Source organism: Marmota monax, unplaced genomic scaffold (genome assembly GCF_021218885.2).
Source record: "Marmota monax isolate L192 unplaced genomic scaffold, Marmota_monax_Labrador192_F-V1.1 WCK01_AAM20220418_F8-fsc00078, whole genome shotgun sequence".
Taxonomy (NCBI): Eukaryota; Metazoa; Chordata; class Mammalia; order Rodentia; family Sciuridae; genus Marmota; species Marmota monax.
This window is the reverse complement of record NW_026694865.1, coordinates 7122186-7140465: the sequence shown is the minus strand read 5'-3', so window position 1 is coordinate 7140465 and position 18280 is coordinate 7122186. Positions and strand designations below refer to the sequence as shown.

Here is an 18280-nt window from a genome sequence, read left to right as displayed (position 1 = left end):
CCAAGTCTAATCCACCAGATGAAATCACAGTGTTATAAGCAGGTGGTCTTGATAGGTATTCTGGTTGGGGTGGAGGTTGGGGTACAGGCAGCCTGACAAGGGTAATCATCATAGTGGGAGACCATGACAGTGTGACTACAGAGTTATAAAATTAGGAAACTGAGGCACTGGCTTGCCCGAGGTCATCACAGTGTTAATCCCAAACCCAAGCCTCAAAAGTTGGCTGCCTAACCCACGGTCCACAAAGCCCCTCAGACAGTCACAGGGGTGAAGGCCTGCTCCGTAGCAACTGGGGCTGGGCCTAGGAATCCTTCACTTCATCCTTTCAAAGCAATAACCATGAAAGCGTGCCCATGCCAGAGGGGCAAGTAGCCCTGAGCCAGCTTTCCTAAGTGCTCCAAGGGCAGCCCACCCCCAAGAGAAGAGCAGCAATCTTATGCTTCTCCATCTCTAAGCAGGCCATCAGCAGGGGCAGATCTAAATCCCTGCAGACTGTCAGTGGCCACACCTCTTGAGGGTTCTCATAATCCCTTTTTACTCTGCCCCAGGTTTTCTTGCCACCCCACAAACCCACTTCTTGGGTAACCCAGAAAGTTTTGTTTTGTTTTGTTTTTAGTACTAGATTTTAAATACAACGGTGCTCTACCCATGAGCCACATCCCCAGCCCTTTTTATATTTGTTTTGAGATGGGCTTTTATCAAATTGCTGAGACCAACCTCAAAGTTGCAGTCCTCCTGCCTCAACCTCCCCAATAGCTGGGATTACTGGCTTGAGCCATCACACCCAGATCAGAAAGTTTTACGGTTCAGCTTAATGGCTTAATAAGGGGCCACCAAACCCCAGACTAAAGAAGTATTCTCTTAGTGGCTCTGGGGTGATGAGATACCCTGGATATTTGCCTCAACCTCAGAAAATAGCATTACATCTAGACCATTCTATTATTAGAAAAACCCTAAGTCAGATGGTCTTCAAAATAAACTGAGTGACAACAAGAAAGTCATGTGGAGCAAGCAAGGCATAGATTCACCAACACTTATACAGCATTCCATGGCAAGCACTTTAGAAATGTCACAAACACAGGTTCATGAATGTCTCCTTCCTCATCCCCCATTCACTCAACACTGAGCATCTGCTGTGTGCTGGGCAGTAAGGAGCAGGGACCAAAGGCACAGGCAACAGGTGCAGAGGGAGTTCTGGGGAGAAAGAGGTCCCTGGGGACCGGGCTGGGCATGGAAGGTTTTCTGGAGCCAAATTTTTATTGCACTGTCCACTAACTCTAAAGTTTCAGCTATTTAGACCCCAAACATTGGTTCTCAGTTGCCCATACACTAGGGACTGATACAGATGGAGTGAAGCCAGATTGAATGCATTCAGCGTGTCTCTAACACTGATGGTCACTAGGAGCTACTTCTGGCCTTGGGGACATTGGGTCCTGAGAGGATGCCAGCAAACACTTGACAAACCTTCTGGTTCCAGACGGCTGTGAGCCTTGGTGGCAGCGCAGCCACACTCCTCTTCTTCTGATGCCTCAAGAGGCTACTGGCATTTCAGAGTTCTTGTGGCTTTGTCATAGCAGCCCTGAGTTTCTACTTGTCTGATGGAGAACGTGAAGCTGAACAATTTTAAGTGGGCTGTTCAAGCTCACAGAGCATGCAGGTGGTAGCACCAAGTCCCCCATCTCCCAATCCCAAGCTGTTTTGACTACATTAGGGTTTGGGAAGGGCAAAAAGCAATTTTTTCAAGTAGAGCTACAGGTTTTAGGACACCTTGACATAGCCTACTCTTTGTCTTATGAGGGGAACAGAGACATTTTTCTATGTCACATGCCTGAAAAATTCCTCAAACTCTCAAAAAGCAAATGAGTGTTTGCTTTTCCCTCTTGAGTTTCTTCCTTGTGAGAGCAGCATTGCACTGGGAGATGACTGGGACAGACTTAATCTCCCTCCAAAGAAAGTATTTTGAGAGTGGGTGACTAAGAGGAGCCAAATACCAAGCCACACCTTGCATCTCACCTCTCCTCACTGGGGAAGGACCCTGTGCTCAACCTGCTGTGGGGAATCTCAGGGAAGGCAAAGACAGCTGGCTGGTTTACCTCATCTGATTGAGCCATTTAGGGAAGAGAGAACACCCTTCTCCAGGGCCATGCCCCAAGCCCCCATAATGGAGATTGATCAACAATATCAGTCTTCAAGATAAGACAGGCATGGCCTTAGGAACTTATTTATGCTATCACATGGTTCAAGTTGCTACCTGCTCTGAACATCAGTTTCTTTATCTGTAAAATAGGAATCATGATTCCTTGGCTAGATAATTATGAAGACTGGAAATATTTATAATGTTGGCCCAGCATCAGCATAACCACTAGCTGAGGTGAAAGCTGAGCACAGGCACCTACAGCCAGAAGTCACTGATTCAAATGGTCTGGAATGTATGGCTAAGAAATTGGCATAATTTTAAAAGAACCCCTCCCCCATGATTCCAGAAAATAGCCAGATGTGGAATATCCCTGTTCCCCCCCGCCCCCCGTGCCAGTACAGGGACTAGAAACCAGAGGGCACTCTACCAATGAGTTACACCCCAAAGACTTTTTGTTTTTTGAGACAAGGCCTCACTATGTTGCTGAGGCTGGTCTTGAACTTGAGATCCTCTTGCTTCAGCCTATCAAGTAGCTAGGTTTACAAATGTGTCCTACTACACTCTACAGGGATATCTCTGTTCTAAACAATTAGCCAACTCTTTGATCCTAGTGCACTTGTTTTCAGCCTTGGTGGCATATTGGAATCCCCTGAAAACTTTAAAACTCCTGGGGTCTAGGTCTCAGCCTGGAGATTCTGAGCTCCTAGCTCTTAGCTACAGCCTGGAGATAGAGATATTTAAAAGCTCTCTGGTAACTCATGGGCAGCCAGGGCTGAGAACCACTGACTTACAATAGCCCTCTATCTCCATTTCACACATGAAGAAACCACACCATTGTTACTCTTATCATTTCTGTCATTTGCAATATTATACATCTACCTGCAGCATTCTTTGATCTTTAAGGGAAGTAGAGGGAATCAGAAGGAGCATCTCTCCCATTAGCATTTTTTTTTAAACTATGGATTGTACCCAGAGACTCGCACATACCAGGTAAGCACTGAGTTATATCCCAAGCCCTTTTTTATTTTAAGACAGTCTTACTAAGTTGTCTAAGCTGGACTCAAATATACAATCCTCTTGACTCAGCCTCAAAAGTAGCTGAGCTGGGATTATAGGCATGCACCACCTCCTTCAGCTCACCAGCAGTTTTTGCTTGAGAGGGTCAGCAATAAAATTACGGTGGTATTCATTCACAATCTATGACAGATTGCCTAGGCCACAGGGGATAAGAGAAGTGGAATTTTGCAGTGGACTACCCCATAACCATTGTACTCCTGACAGATTCAAAAAAGCAGAACCTGACATGGCCCTATTACCCAGTCAGAGTGCACCAGCAAACCTAAGGGCAGGTAAAGACAGTGATGGTGACAGGCATTTGTCTGTCCACCAGACAGGCTCTGCAGCCAGATGGTGAGGCCCCACAGTATGGAAGTCAACCAGATGGGCTATGAGGGAGACAGGTAGGTGGTAAGGGCTTCTCTTAGGAGAGTGACACCCAGGGAATCATGTAGGAAGGGAGCAGAGGAGAGACAGACAACCTCTAATGATAATCATTGCCAACACTAATTCAAAAATTATGGGAAGAAATAGGGCTGGGTATATAGCTTAGTGATCAGTACTTATCTAGTATGCATAAGAGTCTGGGCTGAATCTCCCCACCCCCCTCCCATCCCCTTCCCCATCTGCACAAAAGAGTTTCATAGGTATGGATAAGGAACTGCCTTGTCAGTTCATATCTCTCCCTCTGTCACCTGAAAAAGCTTCCTATCAGAAAATTCCAAAAAGCCTGTGACAACTCTGAACAGAAATGAAAGTTTCCATTTTACTCTCCAAATTTCTGTCTCTGGGCTGGCATCAGGAGATATAGGTTCTAGTTAGAGACCTTCCATTAACCCGCTGTGACCCTGAGTAGCCTGTGCAGGCCCCTGGGCCTTAGTTTCCACCCTTGTCAAATGGAGACAATAAAACCTGTTCTGCCCACCTCCCAGGGTTGTTTGGGAAATCATGAGATCATGTCTGAGAAGGAACTTTGCCATCCAGCTGCAGGAAAGCCAGGAGGTGTGGACAGGTGGGAACTCGGTGCCTGAGGCTGGCTTGCAAAGTCATGTAAGAAGGTTTAGCAAAGGACAGTAAATCCTCAAGACACAGAAACTATCTTGCCTACTCTGCCATTACATTCTCTTGAAATTCTATTAAGAACCTGCCTCTCTGAGAAGGCTCAGCTCCTCACTCATTCAGCACTTGGGAGGACAGAGTGGGCTGGGTGGAGATTAGGTTGAAGGCAAATGTACTTGCATCTAAACTTGGCAGGGTCTAGGTTGGCACCTCACACAAGTTCTCCTGTTGTCTGCCTAGGAACTGCACCAAACAAGTACACCTATAACAGCCTGTCAGTTCTCAGAAATGTCCCAACCCCAGCTCCTAAACTGCATGGAAGAGCCTTACTCAATCCTCCCAAATTCTTCACTGTGAAGTGGGAATAACCTGGAAATGACCCAAACGTCACACTATGGGATAGATCTGCATAGCAATATGGACAGTATAACTATTCTCTTTATAAACTAATCTTACATTCTTTCTTTTTCTTTTTTTCTTCTTCCTCGCAGTACTAGAGATTGAATCCAGGAGCTCTACCACTGAGATACATCTCCAGCCTTTTTTGTTGGTTTTGTTGGAGACAGGATCTTGCTAAGTTTCTCAGGCTGGCCTCAAATTTGTAATCCTTCCGCTTTAGCCTCCTAAAAGGGTGGGATTATGATGTGTGCCACCATGCCTGGCTCACTCTTTTTTTTTTTTTAATATCTGCAGGCATTATCTTAGTTCAATTTTACCAATGAGAAAACTGAGGCTTGGAGAGGTTAAATGACTTGGAAGTTGAACCAGGCAACAAAGTGAGGATACAAATCCATGTCTATTGATTCCAGCTTCAGTGAAGCTCTCTAGGTAACTAGCTTGCAGTGGTGTGCCAAGTAGTGGGGGGAAGACCCACCATAGAAGGGAGGAGTTTCATGTATGGGTTTCTGTTTATTTGTTTGTTTGAGGTGCTGGTGATGGAACCCAGAGCCTTGCACATGCTAGGCAAGCACTCTCCCACTTAGCTACACCCTCAGCTCCCAGGAAGGTATTTTATTCCTGCTCTTGTTTAAAAGCTTGGCACCTGCTGATAATAAAAAGCATAGTGATTTTTTTATACTTTATTTTATTATTGGTGTTAAATTCTCAGGGCCTGCATCGAGGTAGACCACTCCCACTGCCCTCCTACCCCCATCCTCTGTGGAAGCCATGGCCAACTGGATGTGTTCTGTCAACTCCCAGGGGCCAGCTGCTGAAGATTTTTGTAAGGACTATGAAAACAATAGATCTAACTCATTCTCCTCAGTCATCTCTAAAGTGGCAATGAATTGAGTGACTCATCCCAAAGCCACACTTTATCAAGATGGAGATGGAGCTGCACAGAATGCAAGGTCCCTACAACCCAGGGACAAGATGCCATGTGAGGTATCAAATGGGAAGCACTCCAAGAGAGAAAGATGTGGCATCATGTTCCTCCTGCTTCCGCATAGCAATCACTGCAGTTCCTTTTCCCACCCTGGAGAACAATGAGCCAAAATTCCTCTGGAATTACCCTGCAAGTTTTCAGGGTCATAGGGTAAGGATAATGCTTAGGAACTTCCACTCAAGGCCACCCCAGGTGCAGCCCAAGAGTAGGAATGGGACCCTCAGCAAATGTGTCTCAAAGGCAAAGACAGGAGGAATCAAATCAGCCTGAGGTGGGGGGGCGGGCAGGGAGTCTGAGGATGGTATAGCTGAGGACCCTCTCCATTCCTCTACCTGGCCAGGCTCCACTGAGGAGCCTCTATGACTGACTCTGCCTCTTATCCCCAGCCCTTCCCAACATATCAATCCTCCAACCAAGTCACTCCTAATTCTCAGGAATAAGACCCTTTCCCCCATTGCCTTAGCAACCAATCTGTTTCCAAGCTCAAACACTCAAGTTCAGAATTTAGAGTCAAAAGATCCAAGTTCTGGGCTGGGATTGTGTCTCAGTGGCAGAGCACTTGCCTCACAAGTATGAGGCACTCACTGGGATTGATCCTCAGCACTACACAAAAATAAATAAAATACAAGGATTGTGTTTCTCTACAACTAAAAATATTTTTTTAAAAAAGATCCAGATTCTATTTCTACCTCTGCCATTTTTAGCAAATCACATAACTCCAAGCCTCGGTTTCTTTGTGCTTAACACAGATGTAAAACCATCCCTGTCTCACAGACTGCAATGAGAATAAAATGAAATGAGTATATGAAAGTACCACGTAAACTTTGTTTTCCATGAATGTGAATTATCATTTCTTTCCACTGACTGGATTACCACATCCAATGCTATCTCCGGTTTCCAGTCCCAGTGCATTCTGGAACCTGATTCAGTCCCCATGAACCCCATCCTCAGATCCCAGCTTTAATGCAGATAGTGATGGAGAGGACCATGGCTGCTGAAAAGCAGGGGCTCCTAGTGAGGTCAGGATCCAGGAAGGCAGAAAACCCTTTAGGACATTGTTACCTAAGTTCAGGGCAAGCACAAGACCAGACAGCCAGGAAGCCAAAATAGAGTGAAGAAACGTGTTATCAGAAGTCAGAGTGGGAATCAGGTCAGGATTCCAGGCCAGAGAGATGAGGATAAGGAGCAAAGCTTTATCCAAAGCCAGGGGGCAGCATGTTGGGCTAGGCAGCGAGACAGGAGGGAGCAGCAGGAAACCGGCCTGAATCAGGTGGAAGATCTGGAACCACGCAATATGGGCTAAGCAGGAACCTGCCAATAGAAGAGGGCCTGGGCTGTTCAACAGGACCTTTCTCTCAGTTAATGAGTCAAACCTGCTCTCAAATGAACCTGTTTCTCTTCCTTGACCACCAAACTGATTCTTGACAATGGCTTTTACAATCATTTAAGATGTAGAACCCTCTCTCAAGTAAATTTTTAACAGAAATCCAATATGTAAAACAGATAAAAAGCTGTTATTCTTGTAATCCCAGCATTCCTGTAATCCCAGCTACTTGGGAGGCTGAGGCAAGAGGATCTCAAGTTCAAAGCCAGCCTCAGAAACTTAGTAAGACCATGCCTCAAAATAAAACATAAAAAGGACTAGAGATATAACTCAGTGGTAAAGTGCCCTTAGGTTCAATTCCCAGTGCCACCACACACACCAAAAAAAAAAAAAAATGTGTACTTTTTGGGGAAAGGCAAACCCACCCATTTACCACCCTTACATTATGAAGGTTACAGGAGCTTTATGGAACCCCCAAAGTTCCAGGAAACCCAGTTTGAAAAGCACTGCTCAATAGAATGGAAGCACGCGATCCCAAAGAAGTTTCAAACTGTAAAGAAAAATAGAGAAACAGAACACACTGATGCTTTGCAAAAAATTATTATCTGGTTTTTCAAGAAGTCACTCCAACTAACATAAACTCAGGGTCAAGAGTAAGAAACATGTATAGGATAAGTAAGGGTCAGGAACCAGAAGTGTCCAGGGAACTGAACACTGACCTACAAATGGCCCCTGTCCACAAAGTCACAGGTGGCTGCTCTGGTTGGCCTGCGGCAGCTGCTTTCATAAGTTAGCTCATTTAATTCCCTGGTCCTGCAGACTAACTTCCTTCCTGTGTTTCTTGATTTCTTTTTTTTTTTCTTTTTAATAATAGTTTTTTTTTTAATAAGAAAAAACTCCTAAAGCACAAAAAGGAAGGAATTGTTGAGTTGTTGAGCAGAGCCAAGTTGGGCTGAGGGATGATTACTTTCGGAAACTGTTTTTAAGTGTAAGCATATTTTAATACTGTTGTCAAATGAACATAAGCCCACAAGTCTAAGATCTAAAATAAATTAGTCTCTACTTAAGTTAGATTTGGCTACATATAGAAAGGTTTTCACTGAAAATCCAACTTTGTATCCACTGATATTTCCCTTAGAGTCTAGATACTGACATGATAGAGGTTACTGTGGCAGAGTGGGGCTGCCCACCCCACCCATCTGCCCGCCCACCCATCCACCTAACTTCCATTTATCCATCCATCCATTCACGAATGTATTCCTCTAGTCTTCCTTTATTTATTCATTTGTTTATTTTGTGGTCCTGGGGATCAAACCCACTGCCTTGTGCTTGACAGGCAAATGCTCTACCACTGAGTCACATCCCCAGCCCATCTTCTTCATTTATTAACCACCCAACAGCTGGAGAGAGATGGGGGTGGGTGTGGATCCACAAATGCTTCAATCTATGGAGACTCCAGGTCATCATTGCTCTACCTCATTTCCTCCCTATCAAGTGGCCACTTTCTCTAAGAAATACACTGGGAAGTTGAACTTGCCCTTTCTTCCCTTTCTCATGGGGGTGGAAGGAAGAGGAGATCCGGCAGTCAAGTGACCAATTGTGCTCAGTTGTATTGGGCACCTTCTACCATCCAAGTTCCTACAATCAGATGTATGTTTGATTAATGGAAGAATTTCAACAGAACAGGTCAGCTTGCCCACTTCTAGAAACAGCCAGCCCCACAGCCTGGGAAAAACCCAGGAGACTAGACCATGAAGGATGGGACCTTAAGCATGAGCCCAGGCTGCAGAGCAAGAAAAGGACTGCAGAGAAAAAAATGGAAAAGTCCGGGATGACTCTTCTGTTATTATGTATGTTGGGGGTGGGTATGGGGCCATCCTTCATAAAATAGTGAAGCAAACAGTTCATCTTCTAGAATATCACCATCCCCACCTGCTGGACCCTCCCTCTAGTGCAGAGCTCTCCTGCACCCAGCATCCGAACATTTTGCTTCTCCCTGACCCACATTTTCCTATGATCTTTCTTATGATTCACATAAGATGAGAAAGGATTCCAAAGGCTAACCTAACCCCCCTTCAAACTAACATGTTCACGTTTTAATGGCATCTTCCACCAAAATGAGGCTTTTGTGGCAAAGTGGGTGGATAGAGGGGAGATTTACTGGGGATTGAACCCAGGGTTGCTCTACCACTGAGCTACATCCCCAGCCCTTCTTATTTTTTATTATTTTGAGACAAGGTCTCACTAAGTTGCCCAGGCTGGCCTTGAACTTGAGATCCTCCTGCCTCAGCCTCCATAGAAGCTGGGATACAGGTGGGCCACCATACCCAACAAAAAAAATTTTTTTTAATTTTTTTTAACTTTATTTTATTTTTATGTGGTGCTGAGGATCAAATCCAGGGCCTTGCACGTGCAAGGTGAGCGCTCTACCGCTGAGCCATAACCCCAGCCCCAAAAAGGGGTTTTAATGGTGGCAAGTTAGAAACTACTTGGATGTAGAAAGGCCTTTCTACACAGAATAAGTGGCTCTGCAGAGGAATGTGTGTGTACACTTTTTTCTTTTCTTTCTTTCTTTCTTTTTTTTTTTTTTTTTTGGTACTGGGTATCAAACCCAGAGCCTTATGCATGCTAAGCTACCTTTCTACCACTATCTATACCCCACCCCAGTACCCTGAATCTTAATGCCTGAGAGATTCTTGTTGCAACTACTTCATTGATATACTCAACTCTCTTAGCCGTCTAGGATGGATGCTACCTATTTCTTAGAATTTCTGTGAATTTTTCATTCAAAGTTTACTTCCTTGTCATTACTTGACAATGTCCAAGATCACCTCTCCCAAACATACAGGGCTGTAAATGGGGAAGATCACATGTTTGGGGCAGAGTCAGGAGTCCTGGTTCTACCACCAACTTCCAAACCCCCTTGGGGCTTCAGTTTCCTCGTCAGAAATGAAGGATTGGACATCTCTTCTGTTTCTTGTTTTTCTTTTGAGACTGGGTCTTGCTATGTTGTCCAGGTTGGTCTCAAACTCTTGCACTCAAGTAATCCTCCTATCTCTGCCTTCCAGGTAGCTGGGACTACAGGCATGTGTCACCACATCTAGTCAAAATATCTCTGAGGTATCAGGCCCCATCCCAGCTTACCTGTTAGCATTCTCTGAGGCAGGTCAGTATGTCACATGTGTATATCAGTGTGAAACACATTCCAGAGACACACAGGGTGATATCTGGGTTTCCCACCACCAGGGTTAGCCACTTCACAGGATCCATGGGTGATATATCACATGTTAATCAACTGAATTTCCAGAGACAGGGAGATCAAGGCTTTAAGCAAGGACAGCAGATCTCAGGAACTCTCAGAGAGATAACCCAGGTAGCATCTTTTTGTCAGCAAATGCTAAACACTCCCAACAACACAGAAGTATTTTATGGCAAATAACATGGACTTAGCTCTCAATTATCAGCCAGCCTGGAGATATGACCTGACATCTCTATAACTCTCATAGGGCCCAGCTCAGCACCAGGTACAAAAAGAGTATGCAGCCAGTGTCTGTAGAAATGATGATCTAAACTGAAGAAGAAGGCAGTGTGGTAAAGGACCTCACCACCCTCAGCACTCCCTCAAGGCACCAGGAGCACTTCATTGGCAGCCACACTTAAAAAAGAAAACATTCATATTTTTTATTAGAAAAGAAACATGTCCATTATTTTTATAAGCAAAACAAAGAGCCAGGCACAGTGGGGCACACCTATAATCCTATTAATTTGAGAGGTAGAGGGAAGAGAATCACAAGTTGTATTTTGTTTTGTTTTGTTTGGTACCAGGGATTGGATCCAGGGGCACTTAATCACTTTTGTGGCAAAGTAGGTGGGTTGGGGGGGAGATTTACTGGGGATTTAACCCAAGGTTGCTCTATCACTGAGCTACATCCTCAGCCCTTTTTATATTTTTATTTAGAGACAGGGTCACACTAAGTTGCTTAGGGCCTCTCTAAGTTACTGAGTCTGAATTTGAACTTGTGATCCTCCTGCCCTAGCCTCCCAAAATTGCTGGGATTATAGTCATGATCCACTACACCAGCAAGAATCACAAGTTAGAGGCCAGCCTCAGCAGTTTAACAAGATCCTCAACAACTTAGCAAGATCCTGTCTCAAAATAAAAAATGAAAAGGGCTGGGGGACAGTTCAGTGATAAATCATTGTAGACAGAACCCATGTCCAGGCACTGGAAAACCCAGAGATCAACTGTGTGTCTTTGGAATGTGTTCCACACATCCTAGAGCATCTAGGGTTCAATATCCAGTATGGAGGTGGTGTAGAAGAGCAGAAAAAGCAAGTTAAAACTTAATCCCATTTTCATTATCATTTAGGTATCTGTTCATTTAGATTATTTTCAGTGCATAATCTGGTCTTTTTTTTCTTTGTCCATTTAAAAAATGTAAATGAAATGATATTATATATACTATTTTTAAGTCTATTTTTTATTATCCACTAACAATAAAGCATAAATACTTCTCCACACAATTAAAAATTCTTTCAGTACCTAATTTTAACTAGCTGCATATCTCTCTCATTATATAACCAAACCACAGTTTTTAAAGTAAATTATTTATTTTGGACATTTATAGTGTTTCCAATTTTATTATCATTAAGATGCTTTGATGTAGAAATACCTTTATGTTATAAATACCTTTATGTATAGATCTCTGCATATATCCCTGGTTATCATTCTTAAGATAAATTCCAAGAAGTAGAATCATTGGTTAAAAGGTGCATTTTTTATGTATACAGAGCAAGTTTTATTCATAAAGTATGCACATTTTTAAGGTTTTTAATGCTTAATAAATTATCCTCCAGAAAGATTGTCCCATTAACACTCCCTAAGTTGCTGAGTCTGACTTTGAACTTGTGATCCTCATAAATATCCTCAGCACTCTACCCCCCAAACAACTCACCAAACATTGGCTCATATTTTCAACTTTTTTGATACTTGAAAGATTATAGTTCTTTTTTTCAGGAGGGGTGGTACCAGGGATTGAACTCAGGGGCACTAGACCATTGAGCCACATCCCCAGCCCTCTTTTGCATTTTATTTAGAGACAGGGTCTCCCTGAGTTGCTTAGTGCCTTGCCTTTTTGCAGAGACTGGCTTTGAACTCGTGATCCTCCTGCCTCAGCCTCCTGAGCTGCTGGAATTACAGGTTTGCGCCACTGCGCCAAGCTATAGTTCACTTTTTTAACTTGAATTAACTTGTAGTTGAGTACTAGTAAGAATGAACATCTTTTCCTATATTTATTGGTAATTTGAACTGTCTATTCATATGCACTTCTCTAATTTTTCTACTGGAGCATTTGCTTATTTCTGATTATGTGTAAAATCTCAGGTTTGTAATAGTACCCTTTGTCATGTATGTTGCAAAATATTTTTTGTATCTGATTTTCTTATGGTTGAGTCTTATAGGCTTTTTGTTTGTAAAGGAGCTTTAGGTCTTTCTCAGCACAAGATGGTATTAACCAGTTTTTTTTCCTCTTCACAAAACTCTCTCTTCTCTAGCCTGTCAATCACACAAATCCTGTGTCTGAGGAGCACTGACAGGAATGACTATTCTCTGGTAAGATTTTTCATTTGTTTGTTTGTTTGTAGTACTGGGGATGTTTGTAGTATCCAGGGTGTTCTACCACTGAGCCACACCCACAGACCTTTTTATTTTTATTTTTATTTTTTGAGACAGGGTCTCACTAAATTGCTGGGACTGGCTTCAAATTTGCCTCAGCAGTAGTGTCCACCCTATTCTTCCCCCACCCCCTGGGTTGAATCCCCAGTACTGGAAAAAAAAGACATCAACTATGATGGCCTGAATCTTATCATGTTCTTGTTCCTGGCAATGTCCCTCCTACTGTCTAGCTGAAGGAAGGTATGACATCCCAGGGTGAGCAGGTCCTGCTATAGAGGGTTCATGGCTCTGAGGGTGGGCAGCAGTTGTGGGAGCAACCAGCCCAACAGACTCCTTTAGGGATGCAAAATGTTCTCCCTGTCCCCAAACTACCCATCATGTTGTGCAGCACCCCTTTGTAATAGGACTCACAGTGACTTTCGTTCAGAAATTACTACCATGATGATGTCTACATTGACACTCTCCCTAATTTCAGATAGTTAGCATGACATAATCAATCTTATTTTTTGTTGTTGTCTTGGTGGTCCATGATGACAACTATGACCAGGTGCAGTGGCACATGCCTCTAAACCCAGTGACCTCAGGAGACAGAAGTAGAAGAATCACAAATTTGAGGCCAGCCTGGGCAACCTAGTGAGACCCGGTTTAAAAATGAAAAGTACTAGGGATGTAGTTCAGTGGTAAAGTGCCCCTGGGAAAAAAAAAAAAGACATCAACTATGATGGCCTGAATCTTGGTGTATTTCCTTCCCCCTTCCTTTGCACTGATGGCTCTCACACTTGAGAGTGTATCAGAATCATTGGGGAGCCTGTTAAAATATAGACAGATGCTCAGACCTTCTTAAAAGTTTGCTAAATCATAATCTTTTGGAGGGCTGTGGCTTTCGATCTTCTATTTTCAGATTCTAAATTGGCTATGTGCCTCTCACTGTTATGTTGCCTCAAATCCCCAGCATACAGGAGTGGGGGAACTGAAAGTGTTCTGTGCCACCATCACTGTGGAGTTCACTGGCCCAGGAGAGAGAGAATTCGTATCGGAGTAATAAAGATGGAGCTAGGCCCTCTTTGCAGAGGGCTAAATGTGGCCCACAGTGTTAAAGGGGTTACAAGGCAAAACTCTCATTTATAGTCATCCCGATGGCCAAGTTGATTGATTGCAGAATAGAAGACATTTCCCACAGGAATAAAATAGTAGTGCCCACCCTCTTCTGCCCCCCCACCTAGCAGGTGGCCCCTTCCCTCTTCCCACCATCAAAAGGATTTGACTTTAGATCCACACCCAGCGTCCCTAAGCTCATAAGACTGGAGGGCGGGGTGGGGGTGAAAGGAACTGGTCCAAGTATCTTAGAAGCCTATTTCCCTCCAGACTCTCCTCCTGCCCAGCCCAACTCCAGCAGCAGCCAAAGACTCTGCTGCGGAAGCAGCTTGAAGGGCCCTGGGCCATCTCCTCTGTCATCACCACCCCCAATTAGCAGCTCCCAGGTGCCTTCAGGGCTACCACCTCTGCCTGGTTCCTCTAACTCAGCTCTAAGTCATTACAGGCTTTAGCACTGCCTGACAAGTTTCCTTCAAACCTAATTGTCAGAATGCAGCAAAGCCAACATGGTTTATTTTGGCTCTGACTACTCAAGTTGTGATCTGGAATGGACTTCAGCCTCTAAAATGGCCTCTTCCCATTTACCAAGCTTCCCCTGCTAGCTGCCTCCAGGAGGCCTTGTCCTGCCCATGTGGACCACTTTGCAGTCACAGAGGGGCAAAGGTCAACCAGCAACTATCCAAGGGTGCAGAGGGCTCAGATCTGGGAAGGACCCTAGGATCACTCCAGCCCAGTTTCATTACTTAGCCAGCAGTATGACCTTGGGCTAGTTTTCTCATTATGAAGATGGGCATAACAAGTCCCTCACAGGCTGTGAAACAGATCAAATGCATTGATCTGTGCAAGTGCCCAGAGCAGCACCTGGCATAAGATAAACACTGACAGACATGATTTTAATTTTAGCTCTCTAGGCTTCGGTTTTCTCACCTATTAAATGAAAATAATACAGGGGTCTCTGAAGAACCCTTGAGAAAATTTAACTCTAGAAACATAAGAACATTAGCACAGAGTCTGGCAGATCCTTGGTGCTCAGTAAATGGTTTCTGGTTGGTGAAGGATGAACCAATCAGACAAGGAATGTCATGGTTCAGAGCAGAAGTTTTCACCCATGATCGCAGGCTGCCTTTTCCTGACTCACCCCCAATATCCCAGAAAATTCACCTTTACTTTCAAAGAAGTAAGCCCATGGAGTGATGGTCCCTGACTCCTATCCTGGTCCAGGATGGCCAAACAGGCTCATCTCTGCTTTATCTTAAGAATTAAGGTCCAGTCTTCTCTCAGGAGCAGAGGGAGAAGCCAAGTTATTAACTCAACATGTCAGGACAGCCAAGGGACAGACTGTCTCCCTTAGGCTACCTGCCACCACTCTGTTTCCTCCAAGTCAGGGTTTCTGCAGAGTCTCTTGCCAGAGGCTGGGTCTGGTGGCAAGATTCTTATATAGAAACACAGCTGTTCTCCTGCATCCCTGGGTCTCTGCTGTGTGGTAGTGAATGGGAGTTGATGGGAGGATAGGCCTCCTCCACACAAGAGACCCAGAGGCATTGCCCAGAAGCCCAGCCAGGAGCAAATAAGACTGCTACAAATATAATAACAACAGGTGCCCTCTGTGTAACAGTTCAGCATCCTCCCCATGGCAGCTCTTGTTGTCCCTGATGGTTCTGAATATGGGGCTTGAATCCCACCCTGGACGGTCAACACCCAAAAGTCCCCTGACACTATCTTGCTCATCTTTGTAGTTTCAGCATCAAGAGTGCTTACTGAATGTTAGCTGAATAAGTGAGTCCTGAGTACCAGATGAACAAGACACCAACCCATATAGGAAGAAGGCAGCCACCTGTCCCCACCTTCGCTAAGCTTCTTTGCTTAACTGAAGTCCTATCTCACCTCTCCTGTGTTTTCAAGGGCTTGGCTGCTGTGTGAAACTTCTTCCTATCCCGGGACACCTGGCTTCACACAAGGTACACAGCAGGCACTGTGACACACACTAACTGTCAGCTCAGGACCACGGCCCATACATTCTGATGGACATTCACCCAGTCATTCTCTGCTGTGGGAGGAATTTTCCCACAGATACTAGTGGCCAATAAGAAGAAAAGTAATTTGGTCAAAATTCTTTTTCTTCCTCAGAGGAATTCTCTAAGCAAAATGGGGACTATCCATAGGTTCTATGTCAGACCTAAGCCTTTCCAGCACAGTTGGGACTAAGAGAACAGTTCTGCCCCTACAGCTATCATCGGTGCTTATCATCCAACCCCAGAGGAGGAGAAGGACTCTCTCTCTTCATACTTCACAGTTGAGAAAACACTCAGAGCAGCCTGCCCAAGGTCACAAGGCCACAGAGGAGTTCACAGCCGAACATAGTGAACTCGGGTCTTTACTCCTGTGCTTGTGTTTTCTACAACAGCAAGGATTTCCCAACTTGCTCTAGCAACAGAGTGCTTTTTATTTTCTTTATTTCGTTTTTTCTTATTAGCAAAGTAATATACATGAAAGTGGCTAAGTCAAAACAAAATTGCACAGAGGTCTTATAATGGAGACAAGAGCCCCCTGCCCTATTCTGCTTTTAAGTCATCCTGTACTTGAGTACATTTTTTTTTCAAACAAATCTTATGTAAAAGTTTAATGTACAAAATAGATCAAAGCAAAGATTCTTAAAGAAGAATTCAAAAAGAAGACACAATGAGACCCTGTCTCTAAATAAAATACAAAATAGGGCTGGGGATATGGCTCAGTGGCCAAGTGCCCCCTGAGCTCACTCCCTCCCTGGTACCAAAAAAAAAAAAAAAGACACAAAGCAGTTCACACACACACACACACCACAGCTCCTACATCTGTTCCACAAGACTTGATATGGAAACCTATATGTCCCAGCCCCCTGCTTTCACTGGGCCTGCTGTAGGGGCAGAGGGAACCCTTCCCCCCCTGAACAGACACATCAGTACCAAGCAGACCTGGGCATTGTTTACACATCTCTCTCATACCCCAACTTTTGGGGTATCCCCATCTACAGCAAAAGAGACCTCTAGAAAGCCTCAAGGTTTCCCTAAAGTGTAGGCTCTGAGAGGAACAAAGGTGGGAGGGATCCATGCGTCACAACTCATAAAACTGCAAATAACTCATAGCTTTGGGGTTAGTAGTCACGTCTCTTAATATGAATTGATTGTATTAGGCTGCTTTCCTACCAAGTGGCAGAACTCAGCTAGGCTGGGGTAAAAAAAGAAATTCTGATGTTGGGATGGGAAAGAGAAGGGATAAAGTTAGAAATGGGGGGAAAATGTGTACTTATGTAGAAGGGAGGGCAAGATGGGTCTTTGGGGTGCTAGAGGGGAACATGTGGGCACCCCGAGCCTGTCAAGCTGGGCATAGATAAGGACAAAAGGTATCAAGAGGAATTCAGCAAAAAGGGGAGAGATTGCTTATTCTTCAGTCCTTCCCTTCTCCAAGGTCCTTTAGTCAACACTCTGATAACATCCAATCCCCACCAAAAAAACAAAACAAAAAACACAACTTTCTTGTCTGCCCTCAATTTTGCTGTGCTTTGACTCCATCAGATGCTGACAGCAGGAACTGGCCCATTCTGCTATCTCTAGATCACTGCACAACCATGGGGAAATGCAGTGAGTCCCTCGCAAAAGGACAGTCACCACACTGAGATGCAACCTCCTTCCTTCCCCTTCCTCGCCCCAGATGGGGCTCAAGCAATCACAATGTACATCTTCTCCTTCTAAATTCAGAGCAAATGTACAGCCTAAGAAGACACAGCCTCTGCCCACCAGATGGGGACTGGAAGGAAGGGGGCGCATTGAGCAGCAATCAGAGCTCCCAACAAGACCTTTCAGGAAATCCCTCTCTATGGCTCTCAGGGCAGCAGTGAGCTACACCCCTCTTGGGGCCCTGGGCTGCACTTCCTCTCCTCCCCCCACCACCGGATATGGCACCCAAGAACATTGCTCTTAAAGAAGTGAAGCTAAGAAGCATGGTCCTTGGCCAGCCACATGGCATACATCTGTAAGCTTATTAGAAAAGCAGAATCTTAAGAGTCCCTTCTGAATCACAATCTGAATATCAACTTGACTCCCAGGTGGATCATGAAGACATTAACATTTTAGAAGCACTTTTTAAGAAACTATTATAGCAAAAAGCCCCAATCTACTGCCTAGCAGAATTCCAGGAACCTCAAAATTCACTGCAAATTCCCTCCAGTTTGGAGCTTTCTGCTGTTTTCCTTCCTTGGTAGCAGTGCCATGCTGGTGAGGTGGTGCATGCCTGTAATCACAGCAGCTCGGGAGGCTGAGACATGAGGATTGCAAGTTCAAAGCCAGCCTCAGCAACAAATGAGGTGCTAAGCAATTCAGTGAGACCCTGACTCTAAATAAAATACAAAATAGGGCTGGGGATGTGGCTCAGTGGTTAAATGCCCTTGAGTTCAATCTCTGGTATCCAAAAGAGGAAAAAAAAAAAAGCAGTATTATAAGCAAATTAATAATAAAAAAAAACTATTGAATGACTCCTCTCATGAATACTAAATCTGAATAATAAGAATTGCAAAGT

The 18280-nt window shown here is 44.4% G+C and overlaps 1 protein-coding gene across 9 annotated transcripts in view; it reads right to left on the bottom strand.

Moving 5' to 3' along the window:
• Window positions 1-18280, bottom strand: part of Dapk2 (death associated protein kinase 2) — a 166570-nt gene that overhangs the window by 104561 nt on the left and 43729 nt on the right. The gene's annotated exons all lie outside the window — the stretch shown is intronic.